Below are 12,966 nucleotides of genomic sequence, written 5' to 3' on the forward strand. Positions count from 1 at the left end.
TTTACAAATTGTCACTAACAGGCTAGTGACCAATTTTACCAAGTTACATTGGCTTACTGGAACACCCTTATAATTCCCTAGTATATGGTACTGAGGTACCCAGGGTATTGGGGTTCCAGGAGATCCCTATGGGCTGCAGCATTTCTTTTGCCACCCATAGGGAGCTCTGACAATTCTTACACAGGCCTGCCACTGCAGCCTGAGTGAAATAACGTCCACGTTATTTCACAGCCATTTTACACTGCACTTAAGTAACTTATAAGTCACCTATATGTCTAACCTTTACCTGGTAAAGGTTGGGTGCTAAGTTACTTAGTGTGTGGGCACCCTGGCACTAGCCAAGGTGCCCCCACATTGTTCAGGGCAAATTCCCCGGACTTTGTGAGTGCGGGGACACCATTACACGCGTGCACTACATATAGGTCACTACCTATATGTAGCTTCACAATGGTAACTCCGAATATGGCCATGTAATATGTCTATGATCATGGAATTGCCCCCTCTATGCCATCCTGGCATAGTTGGCACAATCCCATGATCCCAGTGGTCTGTAGCACAGACCCTGGTACTGCCAAACTGCCTTTCCCGGGGTTTCACTGCAGCTGCTGCTGCCAACCCCTCAGACAGGCATCTGCCCTCCTGGGGTCCAGCCAGGCCTGGCCCAGGATGGCAGAACAAAGGACTTCCTCTGAGAGAGGGTGTTACACCCTCTCCCTTTGGAAAATGGTGTGAAGGCAGGTGAGGAGTAGCCTCCCCCAGCCTCTGGAAATGCTTTCATGGGCACATTTGGTGCCCATTTCTGCATAAGCCAGTCTACACCGGTTCAGGGACCCCTTAGCCCTGCTCTGGCACGAAACTGGACAAAGGGAAGGGGAGTGACCACTCCCCTGACCTGTACCTCCCCTGGGAGGTGCCCAGAGCTCCTCCAGTGTGCTCCAGACCTCTGCCATCTTGGAAACAGAGGTGCTGCTGGCACACTGGACTGCTCTGAGTGGCCAGTGCCATCAGGTGACGTCAGAGACTCCTTCTGATAGGCTCCTTCAGGTGTTGCTAGCCTATCCTCTCTCCTAGGTAGCCAAACCCTCTTTTCTGGCTATTTAGGGTCTCTGTCTCTTGGGATTCCTTAGATAACGAATGCAAGAGCTCATCCGAGTTCCTCTGCATCTCTCTCTTCACCTTCTGCCAAGGAATCGACTGCTGACCGCACTGGAAGCCTGCAAAACTGCAACATAGTAGCAAAGACGACTACTGCAACTCTGTAACGCTGATCCTGCCACCTTCTCGACTGTTTTCCTGGTGGTGCATGCTGTGGGGGTAGTCTGCCTCCTCTCTGCACTAGAAGCTCCGAAGAAATCTCCCGTGGGTCGACGGAATCGTCCCCCTGCAACCGCAGGCACCAAAGAACTGCATCACCGGTACCTTGGGTCTCCTCTCAGCACGACGAGCGAGGTCCCTTGAATCCAGAAACTCTGTCCAAGTGACTCCCACAGTCCAGTGACTCTTCAGTCCAAGTTTGGTGGAGGTAAGTCCTTGCTTCCCCACGCCAGACTGCATTGTTGGAAACCGCGACTTTTGCAGCTACTCCGGCTTCCGTGCACTTCCGGCGGAAATCCTTTGTGCACAGTCCAGCCTGGGTCCACGGCACTCTAAACCTGCATTGCACAACCTCCTAAGTTGTTCTCCGGCGACGTGGGACTCCTTTGTGCGACTTCGGGTGAGCACCATTTCATGCATCCTCGTAGTGCCTGTTTCTGGCACTTCTCTGGGAGCTACCTGCTGCTGAGAAGGCTCCTTGTCTTGCTCGACGTCTCCTCTGTCCCCTGACGCAATTTGCGACATCCTGGTCCCTCCTGGGCTACAGCAGAATCCAAAAACCTTTACCACACGATTTGCAGCTAGCAAGGCTTGTTGGTGGTCTTTTGGCGGGAAAATACTTCTGCACGACTCTCCACGGCGTGAGGAATCCGTCCTTCAAAGGAGAAGTCTCTAGCCCTTGTGGTTCTTGCAGAAACCTACGCTTCTACTGTCCAGTAACAGCATCTTTGCACCTACAGCTGGCATTTCCTGGGCATCTGCCCATCTCCGACTTGCTTGTGACTTTTGGACTTGGTCCCCTTGTTCCACAGGTACCCTCGACTGGAAATCCATCGTTGTTGCATTGTTGGTTTGTGTCTTTCCTGCAGAACTCCCCTATCACGACTTCTATGTCCTTTGAGGAACTTTAGTGCACTTTGCACTCACTTTTTAGGGTCTTGGGGTGGGCTATTTTTCTAACCCTTACTATTTTCTAATAGTCCCAGCGACCCTCTACAAGGTCACATAGGTTTGGGGTCCATTTGTGGTTCGCATTCCACTTTTGGAGTATATGGTTTGTGTTGCCCCTATCCCTATGTGTCTCCATTGCATCCTATTGTAACTATACATTGTTTGCACTGTTTTCTAATACTATTACTGCATATTTTGATATTGTGAACATATATCTTGTGTATATTTGCTATCCTCATACTGAGGGTACTCACTGAGATACTTTTGGTATATTGTCATAAAAATAAAGTACCTTTATTTTTAGTATATCTGTGTATTGTGTTTTCTTATGATATTGTGCATATGACACTAAGTGGTACTGTAGGAGCTTCACTCGTCTCCTAGTTCAGCCTAAGCTGCTCTGCTAAGCTACCATTATCTATCAGCCTATGCTGCTGGACACCCTATACACTAATAAGGGATAACTGGGCCTGGTGCAAGGTGCAAGTACCCCTGGTACTCACTACAAGCCAGTCCAGCCTCCTACATTGGTTGTGCAGCGGTGGGATAAGTGCTTTGAGACTACTTACCACTCTTGTCATTGTACTTTTCATAAGAGAAAAATATACAAAACAAGTTCAGTGTGTGTACACATAACTAAAAAGTTTAGCATTTCCTCTTTTCACTCTTTTCTAAAGTGCTGAAAAGTACTTCTAAACTTTCAAAAAGTTCTAAAAAGTTTTAAAAGATTTTTTCTCTGTCTTTCTAAAAGCTCTGACAAACTTTTTTCTCTTTTTCTATCACTTTAACTCTCTCTAAAAATGTCTGGCACAGGTCAAAATGTTGACCTGTCCAAAATTGCATATGATCACCTTAGCTGGAGAGGAGCAAGGAGTCTCTGCATAGAGAGAGGTTTGAGTGTAGGGAAGAATCCTTCCTTGGAATTGTTACTTAACATGCTTAGAGAACAAGATAAGGCTAAAAGTGCCCATTCTGTTGAAAAAGTAGCTAATGGTTCCCAATCTGATCCAGGGACTCCCCCAGGAAAATATTCAGGAAAGAAACTTCTTAGCCTGCCCATTACTAGACAGTCTAGCATAGTTGGTACTGAGGTGGAGTCACACCATACAGATGATGTGCTCTCACATTACACTGTCAGCCAAGCTGTTAGGGTGCCCTCTGTAAGGGACAGGTCTCCTTCTGTTCATTCCCATCATACTTCTGTGTCTAGGAATGTCCCTCCCACCAACCCTGATGACAGATTGTTAGAGAGGGAACTCAATAAGTTGAGGGTGGAACAAACCAGACTGAAGCTTAAAAAGCAACAGCTGGATTTGGATAGACAGTCTTTAGAACTAGAGAAGGAAAGACAGAAGTTGGGTTTAGAAACCCATGGTGGCAGCAGCAGTATTCCCCATAGTCATCCTGCAAAAGAGCATGATTCTAGGAATCTGCATAAGATAGTTCCCCCTTATAAGGGGGGGATGACATTAACAAGTGGTTTGCTGCACTTGAGAGGGCCTGTGTTGTACAGGATGTCCCTCAAAGGCAGTGGGCTGCTATCCTATGGCTATCATTTAGTGGAAAAGGTAGGGATAGGCTCCTTACTGTGAAAGAAAGTGATGCCAATAATTTCACAGTTCTTAAGAATGCACTCCTGGATGGTCATGGCTTAACCACTGAACAATACAGGATAAAGTTCAGAGAGACCAAAAAGGAGTCTTCACAAGACTGGGTTGATTTCATTGACCATTCAGTGAAGGCCTTGGAGGGGTGGTTACATGGCAGTAAAGTTACTGATTATGACAGCCTGTATAACTTGATCCTGAGAGAGCATATTCTTAATAATTGTGTGTCTGATTTGTTGCACCAGTACTTGGTGGACTCTGATCTGACCTCTCCCCAAGAATTGGGAAAGAAGGCAGACAAATGGGTCAGAACAAGGGTGAACAGAAAAGTTCATACAGGGGGTGACAAAGAGAACAACAAGAAGAAAGATGGTGAAAAATCTCAAGATAAGCATGGGGATAAGGATAAAACAAAGATCCCACTTCAAATCTTAAACACTCTTCAGGGGGTGGGGATAAAACTAATTCTTCCTCTTCTTCTCAACCTACACAATTTAAAAAGCCTTGGTGCTTTGTGTGTAAAAACAGAGGCCATAGGCCAGGGGATAAGTCCTGTCCAGGTAAACCCCCTGAGCCTACCACCACTAATACATCAAGCGCTAGTGCCCCTAGCAGTAGTGGTACTAGTGGTGGGACTGCTGGCAACTGTCAAGTTAAGGGTGTAGTTGGGTTCACTTATGGGTCCATAGTAGAAACTGGGGTAGTCAGTCCCAAAACAGTTTCTGTCACACCTAGTGGCATTGGCCTTGCCACACTGGCTGCTTGTCCCCTTACAATGGATAAGTACAGGCAGACAGTTTCAATAAATGGTGTTGAGGCCTTGGCCTACAGGGACACAGGTGCCAGTATCACTTTGGTGACTGAAAACCTAGTGGCTCCTGAACAACACATCATTGGACAACAGTATAAAATTATTGATGTCCATAACTCCACTAAGTTTCTTCCCTTAGCTATAATTCAGTTTAGTTGGGGTGGAGTTACTGGCCCTAGCAGGTGGTGGTATCACCTAGCTTACCTGTAGACTGTCTCTTAGGTAATGACCTAGAGGCCTCAGGTTGGGCTGATGTAGAGTTTTATGCCCATGCAGCCATGCTGGGCATCCCAGAGGAATTGTTCCCTCTCATTTCTACTGAAATGAAAAAGCAAAGGAGAGAAGGCCTGAAAACTCAGGATCCCTCTCCATCGACAGGTAAAAAGGGTATCACAGTATCCACTAACCACCCTGCCATTCAGGATACCATTCCTGTGGTGGGAGAAACCTCTCCTGGGGTGGCACCTGTTCCAAGGGAATCATCAGCTGGCAAAGCTGTACTCCCCGAGGTAGAAGTACCTCTCTGTGGGATAACTAACATTGGGGACAAAAAGAGCACCATTTTAGTTAACATGGAGCATCCCTCCAACCCTCCCAGAGAAACTTTAGTGCAGAAACCCTGCACTGCCTCACAACACTTAGGACAGCATCCCTGCCCTAGTGTGGAGCTCATAGGACAGCATCCCTGCCCTGCTCCAACTCAAGAGAAACAGCATCCCTGTTCTCTCTTCCAGCCATATGGACAAAGTTTTTGCCCAGCTATGGCTTTTCTGAGACAGCATCCCTGTCTGGCATTTCCATCACTACAAATAGGTTCAGTGGACAATTCCCACTGCTCTAAACTAAAACTTACTCATAGAAACTCTGAAAATACATCTTCACATTGTTGCTTAGCTAAAAAACTTCAAACAGGGTGGTTTACATCCCCACAGGGAAGTAACCATATAGTGGATGATAAAGGGAGTAACCAGTCTATTGCAGAGCTACTCTCTACTTATCACCACTTAGACAATAAAGTCTCAACTGGCCAAGGCTAGCCTTATTGTCCTTCGTTTGGGAGGGGGTTGTGTGAGAAAGTAGCCTCTTTCTAGCCTTGTTACCCCCACTTTGGGCCTGTTTGTGAGTGTATGTCAGGGTGTTTTCACTGTCTCATTGGTATCCTGCTTGCCAGGGACCAGTGCTCATAGTGAAAACCCTATGTTTTCAGTATGTTTGTTATGTGTCACTGGGACCCTGCTAGTCAGGACCCCAGTGCTCATAAGTTTGTGACCTATAGGTATGTGTTCCCTGTGTGATGCCTAACTGTCTCACTCAGGCTCTGCTAACCAGAACCTCAGTGGTTATGCTCTCTCTTTACAAATTGTCACTAACAGGCTAGTGACCAATTTTACCAATTTACATTGGCTTACTGGAACACCCTTATAATTCCCTAGTATATGGTACTGAGGTACCCAGGGTATTGGGGTTCCAGGAGATCCCTATGGGCTGCAGCATTTCTTTTGCCACCCATAGGGAGCTCTGACAATTCTTACACAGGCCTGCCACTGCAGCCTGAGTGAAATAACATCCACGTTATTTCACAGCCATTTTACACTGCACTTAAGTAACTTATAAGTCACCTATATGTCTAACCTTTACCTGGTAAAGGTTGGGTGCTAAGTTACTTAGGGGCATATTTATACTCCGTTCGCGCCGAATTAGCGTCGTTTTTTTCGCCGCAAATTCGGCGCAAAACTAACGCCATATTTATACTTTGGCGTTAGACGCGTCTAGCGCCAAAGTGTGAGGAAAGAGCGTCATTTTTTGGCGTGAACGCCTTCCTTGCGTTAATGAGATGCAAGGTAGGCGTTCCCGTCTAAAAAAATGACTGCGCCGCAAATGCGTCGTATTTATACTCCCGGGTAAAAATGACGCCCGGGAGTGGGCGGGGCAGAAAACCCAGCATTTGCGCCAGATTTTAGCGCCTGGGTCAGGGCAGGCGTTAAGGGACCTGTGGGCTCAAAATGAGCCCACAGCTGCCCTCCCATGCCCCCAGGGACCCCCCCTGCCACCCTTGCCCACCCCAGGAGGACACCCAAGGATGGAGGGACCCACCCCAGGGACATTCAGGTAAGTTCAGGTAAGTATAATTTTTTTTAAAACATTTTTTTTTTTTGGCATAGGGGGGCCTGATTTGTGCCCCCCTACATGCCTCAATGCCCAATGACCATGCCCAGGGGACATAAGTCCCCTTGGCATGGCCATTGGGCAAGGGGGCATGACTCCTGTCTTTACTAAGACAGGAGTCATGTAAATGGCGTCTGGGCGTTGTTAAAAATGGCGCAAATCGGGTGGAGGCGATTTTTTGCGTCAACCTGACTTGCACCATTTTTAAGACGCCCTAGCGCCATTTTTCCCAACGCCGGTGCTGCCTGGTGTACGTGGTTTTTTTCCACGCACACCAGGCAGCGCCGGTCTTCTTGCGCCGGCTAACGCCATTTAATAAATACGGCGCCCGCATGGCGCTTCAGAATGGCGTTAGCCGGCGCAAAATGTTTTGACGCTAAACTGCGTTAGCGCAGTTTAGCGTCAAAAAGTATAAATACGGGCCTTAGTGTGTGGGCACCCTGGCACTAGCCAAGGTGCCCCCACATTGTTCAGGGCAAATTCCCCGGACTTTGTGAGTGCGGGGACACCATTACACGCGTGCACTACATATAGGTCACTACCTATATGTAGCTTCACAATGGTAACTCCGAATATGGCCATGTAATATGTCTATGATCATGGAATTGCCCCCTCTATGCCATCCTGGCATAGTTGGCACAATCCCATGATCCCAGTGGTCTGTAGCACAGACCCTGGTACTGCCAAACTGCCTTTCCCGGGGTTTCACTGCAGCTGCTGCTGCTGCCAACCCCTCAGACAGGCATCTGCCCTCCTGGGGTCCAGCCAGGCCTGGCCCAGGATGGCAGAACAAAGGACTTCCTCTGAGAGAGGGTGTTACACCCTCTCCCTTTGGAAAATGGTGTGAAGGCAGGGGAGGAGTAGCCTCCCCCAGCCTCTGGAAATGCTTTCATGGGCACATTTGGTGCCCATTTCTGTATAAGCCAGTCTACACCGGTTCAGGGACCCCTTTGCCCTGCTCTGGCGCGAAACTGGACAAAGGGAAGGGGAGTGACCACTCCCCTGACCTGTACCTCCCCTGGGAGGTGCCCAGAGCTCCTCCAGTGTGCTCCAGACCTCTGCCATCTTGGAAACAGAGGTGCTGCTGGCACACTGGACTGCTCTGAGTGGCCAGTGCCATCAGGTGACGTCAGAGACTCCTTCTGATAGGCTCCTTCAGGTGTTGCTAGCCTATCCTCTCTCCTAGGTAGCCAAACCCTCTTTTCTGGCTATTTAGGGTCTCTGTCTCTTGGGATTCCTTAGATAACGAATGCAAGAGCTCATCCGAGTTCCTCTGCATCTCTCTCTTCACCTTCTGCCAAGGAATCGACTGCTGACCGCGCTGGAAGCCTGTAAAACTGCAACATAGTAGCAAAGACGACTACTGCAACTCTGTAACGCTGATCCTGCCGCCTTCTCGACTGTTTTCCTGGTGGTGCATGCTGTGGGGGTAGTCTGCCTCCTCTCTGCACTAGAATCTCCAAAGAAATCTCCCGTGGGTCGACGGAATCCTCCCCCTGCAACCGCAGGCACCAAAGAACTGCATCACCGGTACCTTGGGTCTCCTCTCAGCACGACGAGCGAGGTCCCTTGAATCCAGCAACTCTGTCCAAGTGACTCTACAGTCCAGTGACTCTTCAGTCCAAGTTTGGTGGAGGTAAGTGCTTGCCTTCCCACGCCAGACTGCATTGTTGGAAACCGCGACTTTTGCAGGTGCTCCAGCCTCCGTGCACTTCCGGCGGAAATCCTTTGTGCACAGTTGTAGGAGGCTGGACTGGCTTGTAGTGAGTACCTAGGGGTACTTGCACCTTGCACCAGGCCCAGTTATCCCTTATTAGTGTATAGGGTGTCTAGCAGCTTAGGCTGATAGATAATGGTAGCTTAGCAGAGCAGCTTAGGCTGAACTAGGAGACGTGTGAAGCTACTACAGTACCACTTAGTGTCATATGCACAATATCATAAGAAAACACAATACACAGTTATACTAAAAATAAAGGTACTTTATTTTTATGACAATATGCCAAAGTATCTCAGAGTGTACCCTCAGTGAGAGGATAGGAAATATACACAAGATATATATACACAATAGCAAAAATATGCAGTATAGTCTTAGAAAACAGTGCAAACAATGTATAGTTACAATAGGATGCAATGGGGAAACATAGGGATAGGGGCAACACAAACCATATACTCCAAAAGTGGAATGCGAACCACGAATGGACCCCAAACCTATGTGACCTTGTAGAGGGTCGCTGGGACTATTAGAAAATAGTGAGAGTTAGAAAAATAACCCTCCCCAAGACCCTGAAAAGTGAGTGCAAAGTGCACTAAAGTTCCCCTAAGGACAAAGTAGTCGTGTTAGAGGAATAATGCAGGAAAGACACAAACCAGCAATGCAACAACTGTGGATTTCCAATCTAGGGTACCTGTGGAACAAGGGGACCAAGTCCAAAAGTCACAAGCAAGTCGGAGATGGGCAGATGCCCAGGAAATGCCAGCTGCGGGTGCAAAGAAGCTTCGACTCGACAGAAGAAGCTGAGGTTTCTGCAGGAACGAAAAGGGCTAGAGACTTCCCCTTTGGTGGACGGATCCCTCTCGCCTTGGAGAGTCGTGCAGAAGTATTTTCCCGCCGGAAGGGCGCCAACAAGCCTTGCTAGACGCAAATCTTGCGTTTAACGTTTTTGGACGCTGCTGGGGCCCAGGAGGGACCAGGAGGTCGCAAATTGGACCTGAAGAGAGAGGGGACGTCGAGCAAGACAAAGAGCCCTCACTAAAGCAGGTAGCACCCGGAGAAGTGCCAGAAACAGGCACTACGAGGATGCGTGAAACGGTGCTCGCCAAAGTTGCACAAAGGAGTCCCACGTCGCCGGAGACCAACTTAGAAAGTCGTGCAATGCAGGTTAGAGTGCCGTGGACCCAGGCTTGGCTGTGCACGAAGGATTTCCGCTGGAAGTGCACAGGGGCCGGAGTAGCTGCAAAGTCGCGGTTCCCAGCAAGGCAGCCCAGCGAGGTGAGGCAAGGACTTACCTCCACCAAACTTGGGCTGAAGAGTCACTGGACTGTGGGGGTCACTTGGACAGAGTTGCTGGATTCGAGGGACCTCGCTCGTCGTGCTGAGAGGAGACCCAAGGGACCGGTGATGCAGCTTTTTGGTGCCTGCGGTTGCAGGGGGACGATTCCGTCGACCCACGGGAGATTTCTTCGGAGCTTCTGGTGCAGAGAGGAGGCAGGCTACCCCCACAGCATGCACAAGCAGGAAAACAGTCGAGAAGGCGGCAGGATCAGCGTTACAGAGTTGCAGTAGTCGTCTTTGCTACTATGTTGCAGGTTTGCAGGCTTCCAGCGCGGTCAGCGGTCGTTTCCTTATCAGAAGGTGAAGAGGGAGATGCAGAGGAACTCGGATGAGCTCTTGCATTCGTTATCTAAAGTTTCCCCAGAGACAGAGACCCTAAATAGCCAGAAAAGAGGGTTTGGCTACCTAGGAGAGAGGATAGGCTACTAACACCTGAAGGAGCCTATCAGCAGGAGTCTCTGACGTCACCTGGTGGCACTGGCCACTCAGAGCAGTCCAGTGTGCCAGCAGCACCTCTGTTTCCAAGATGGTAGAGGTCTGGAGCACACTGGAGGAGCTCTGGACACCTCCCAGGGGAGGTGCAGGTCAGGGGAGTGGTCACTCCCCTTTCCTTTGTCCAGTTTCGCACCAGAGCAGGGCTAAGGGGTCCCCTGAACCGGTGTAGACTGGCTTATGCAGAATTGGGCACCTCTGTGCCCAACAAAGCATTTCCAGAGGCTGGGGGAGGCTACTCCTCCCCTGCCTTCACACCATTTTCCAAAGGGAGAGGGTGTCACACCCTCTCTCAGAGGAAGTTCTTCGTTCTGCCATCCTGGGCCAGGCCTGGCTGGACCCCAGGAGGGCAGCTGCCTGTCTGAGGGGTTGGCAGCAGCAGCAGCTGCAGTGAAACCCCAGGAAGGGCAGTTTGGCAGTACCAGGGTCTGTGCTACAGACCACTGGGATCATGGGATTGTGCCAACTATGCCAGGATGGTATAGAGGGGGCAATTCCATGATCATAGACATGTTACATGGCCATATTCGGAGTTACCATGGTGAAGCTACATATAGGTAGTGACCTATATGTAGTGCACGCGTGTAATGGTGTCCCCACACTCACAAAGTTCAGGGAATTGGCTCTGAACAATGTGGGGGCACCTTGGCTAGTGCCAGGGTGCCCTCACACTAAGTAACTTTGCACCTAACCTTTACCAGGTAAAGGTTAGACATATAGGTGACTTATAAGTTACTTAAGTGCAGTGTAAAATGGCTGTGAAATAACGTGGACGTTATTTCACTCAGGCTGCAGTGGCAGGCCTGTGTAAGAATTGTCAGAGCTCCCTATGGGTGGCAAAAGAAATGCTGCAGCCCATAGGGATCTCCTGGAACCCCAATACCCTGGGTACCTCAGTACCATATACTAGGGAATTATAAGGGTGTTCCAGTAAGCCAATGTAAATTGGTAAAATTGGTCACTAGCCTGTTAGTGACAATTTAAAAGTAATGAGAGAGCATAACCACTGAGGTTCTGGTTAGCAGAGCCTCAGTGAGACAGTTAGGCACCACACAGGGAACATATACATGCACACCTATGAGCACTGGGGCCCTGTGTGACAGGGTCCCAGTGACACATACATATAGGCCACAAACCTATGAGCACTGGGGTCCTGACCAGCAGGATCCCAGTGACACATAACAACCATACTGAAAACATAGTGTTTTCACTATGAGCACTGAGGCCTGGCTATCAGGATCCCAGTGAGACAGTGAAAACAGTGACAAACACCCTGACATACACTCACAAACAGGCCAAAAGTGGGGGTAACAAGGCTAGAAAGAGGCTACCTTCTCACACAACCCCCCCCCAAACGAAGGACAATAAGGCTAACCTTGGCCAGTTGAGACTTTATTGTCTAAGTGGTGATAAGTAGAGAGTAGCTCTGCAATAGACTGGTTACTCCCTTTATCATCCACTATATGGTTACTTCCCTGTGGGGATGTAAACCACCCTGTTTGAAGTTTTTTAGCTAAGCAACAATGTGAAGATGTATTTTCAGAGTTTCTATCAGTAAGTTTTAGTTTAGAGCAGTGGGAATTGTCCACTGAACCTATTTGTAGTGATGGAAATGCCAGACAGGGATGCTGTCTCAGAAAAGCCATAGCTGGGCAAAAACTTTGTCCATCTGGCTGGAAGAGAGAACAGGGATGCTGTTTCTCTTGAGTTGGAGCAGGGATGCTGTCCTATGAGCTCCACACTAGGGCAGGGATGCTGTCCTAAGTGTTGTGAGGTAGTGCAGGGTTTCTGCACTAAAGTTTCTCTGGGAGGGTTGGAGGGATGCTCCATGTTAACTAAAATGGTGCTGTTTTTCTCACCAATGTTAGTTATCCCACAGAGAGGTACTTCCACCTCAGGGAGTCCAGCTTTGTCAGCTGATGATTCCCTTGGAACAGGTGCCACCCCAGGAGAGGTTTCTCCCACCACAGGAATAGTATCCTGAATGGTAGGGTGGTTAGGGGATACTGTGATACCCTTTTTACCTGTTGATGGAGAGGGATCCTGAGTTTTCAGGCCTTTTCTCCTTTGCTTTTTCATTTCACTTGAAATGAGAGGGAACAATTCCTCAGGGATGCCCAGCATGGCTGCATGGGCATAAAACTCTACATCAGCCCAACCTGAGGCCTCTAGGTCATTACCTAAGAGACAGTCTACAGGTAAGCTAGGCGATACCACCACCTGCTTAGGGCCAGTAACTCCACCCCAACTAAACTGAATTATAGCTAAGGGAAGAAACTTAGTGGAGTTATGGACATCAATAATCTTATACTGTTGTCCAATGATGTGTTGATCAGGGTGCACTAGGTTTTCAGTCACCAAAGTGAAACTGGCACCTGTGTCCCTGTAGGCCAAGGCCTCAACACCATTTATTGAAACTGTCTGCCTGTACTTATCCATTGTAAGGGGACAAGCAGCCAGTGTGGCAAGGCCAGTGCCACTAGGTGTGACAGAAACTGTCTTGGGACTGATTACATCAGTTTCCACTATGGACCCATAAGTGAACCCAACTACACCCTTTGCTTGACTGTTGC

This window comes from Pleurodeles waltl, chromosome 1_1, assembly GCF_031143425.1.
Source record: "Pleurodeles waltl isolate 20211129_DDA chromosome 1_1, aPleWal1.hap1.20221129, whole genome shotgun sequence".
Lineage (NCBI taxonomy): Eukaryota > Metazoa > Chordata > Amphibia > Caudata > Salamandridae > Pleurodeles > Pleurodeles waltl.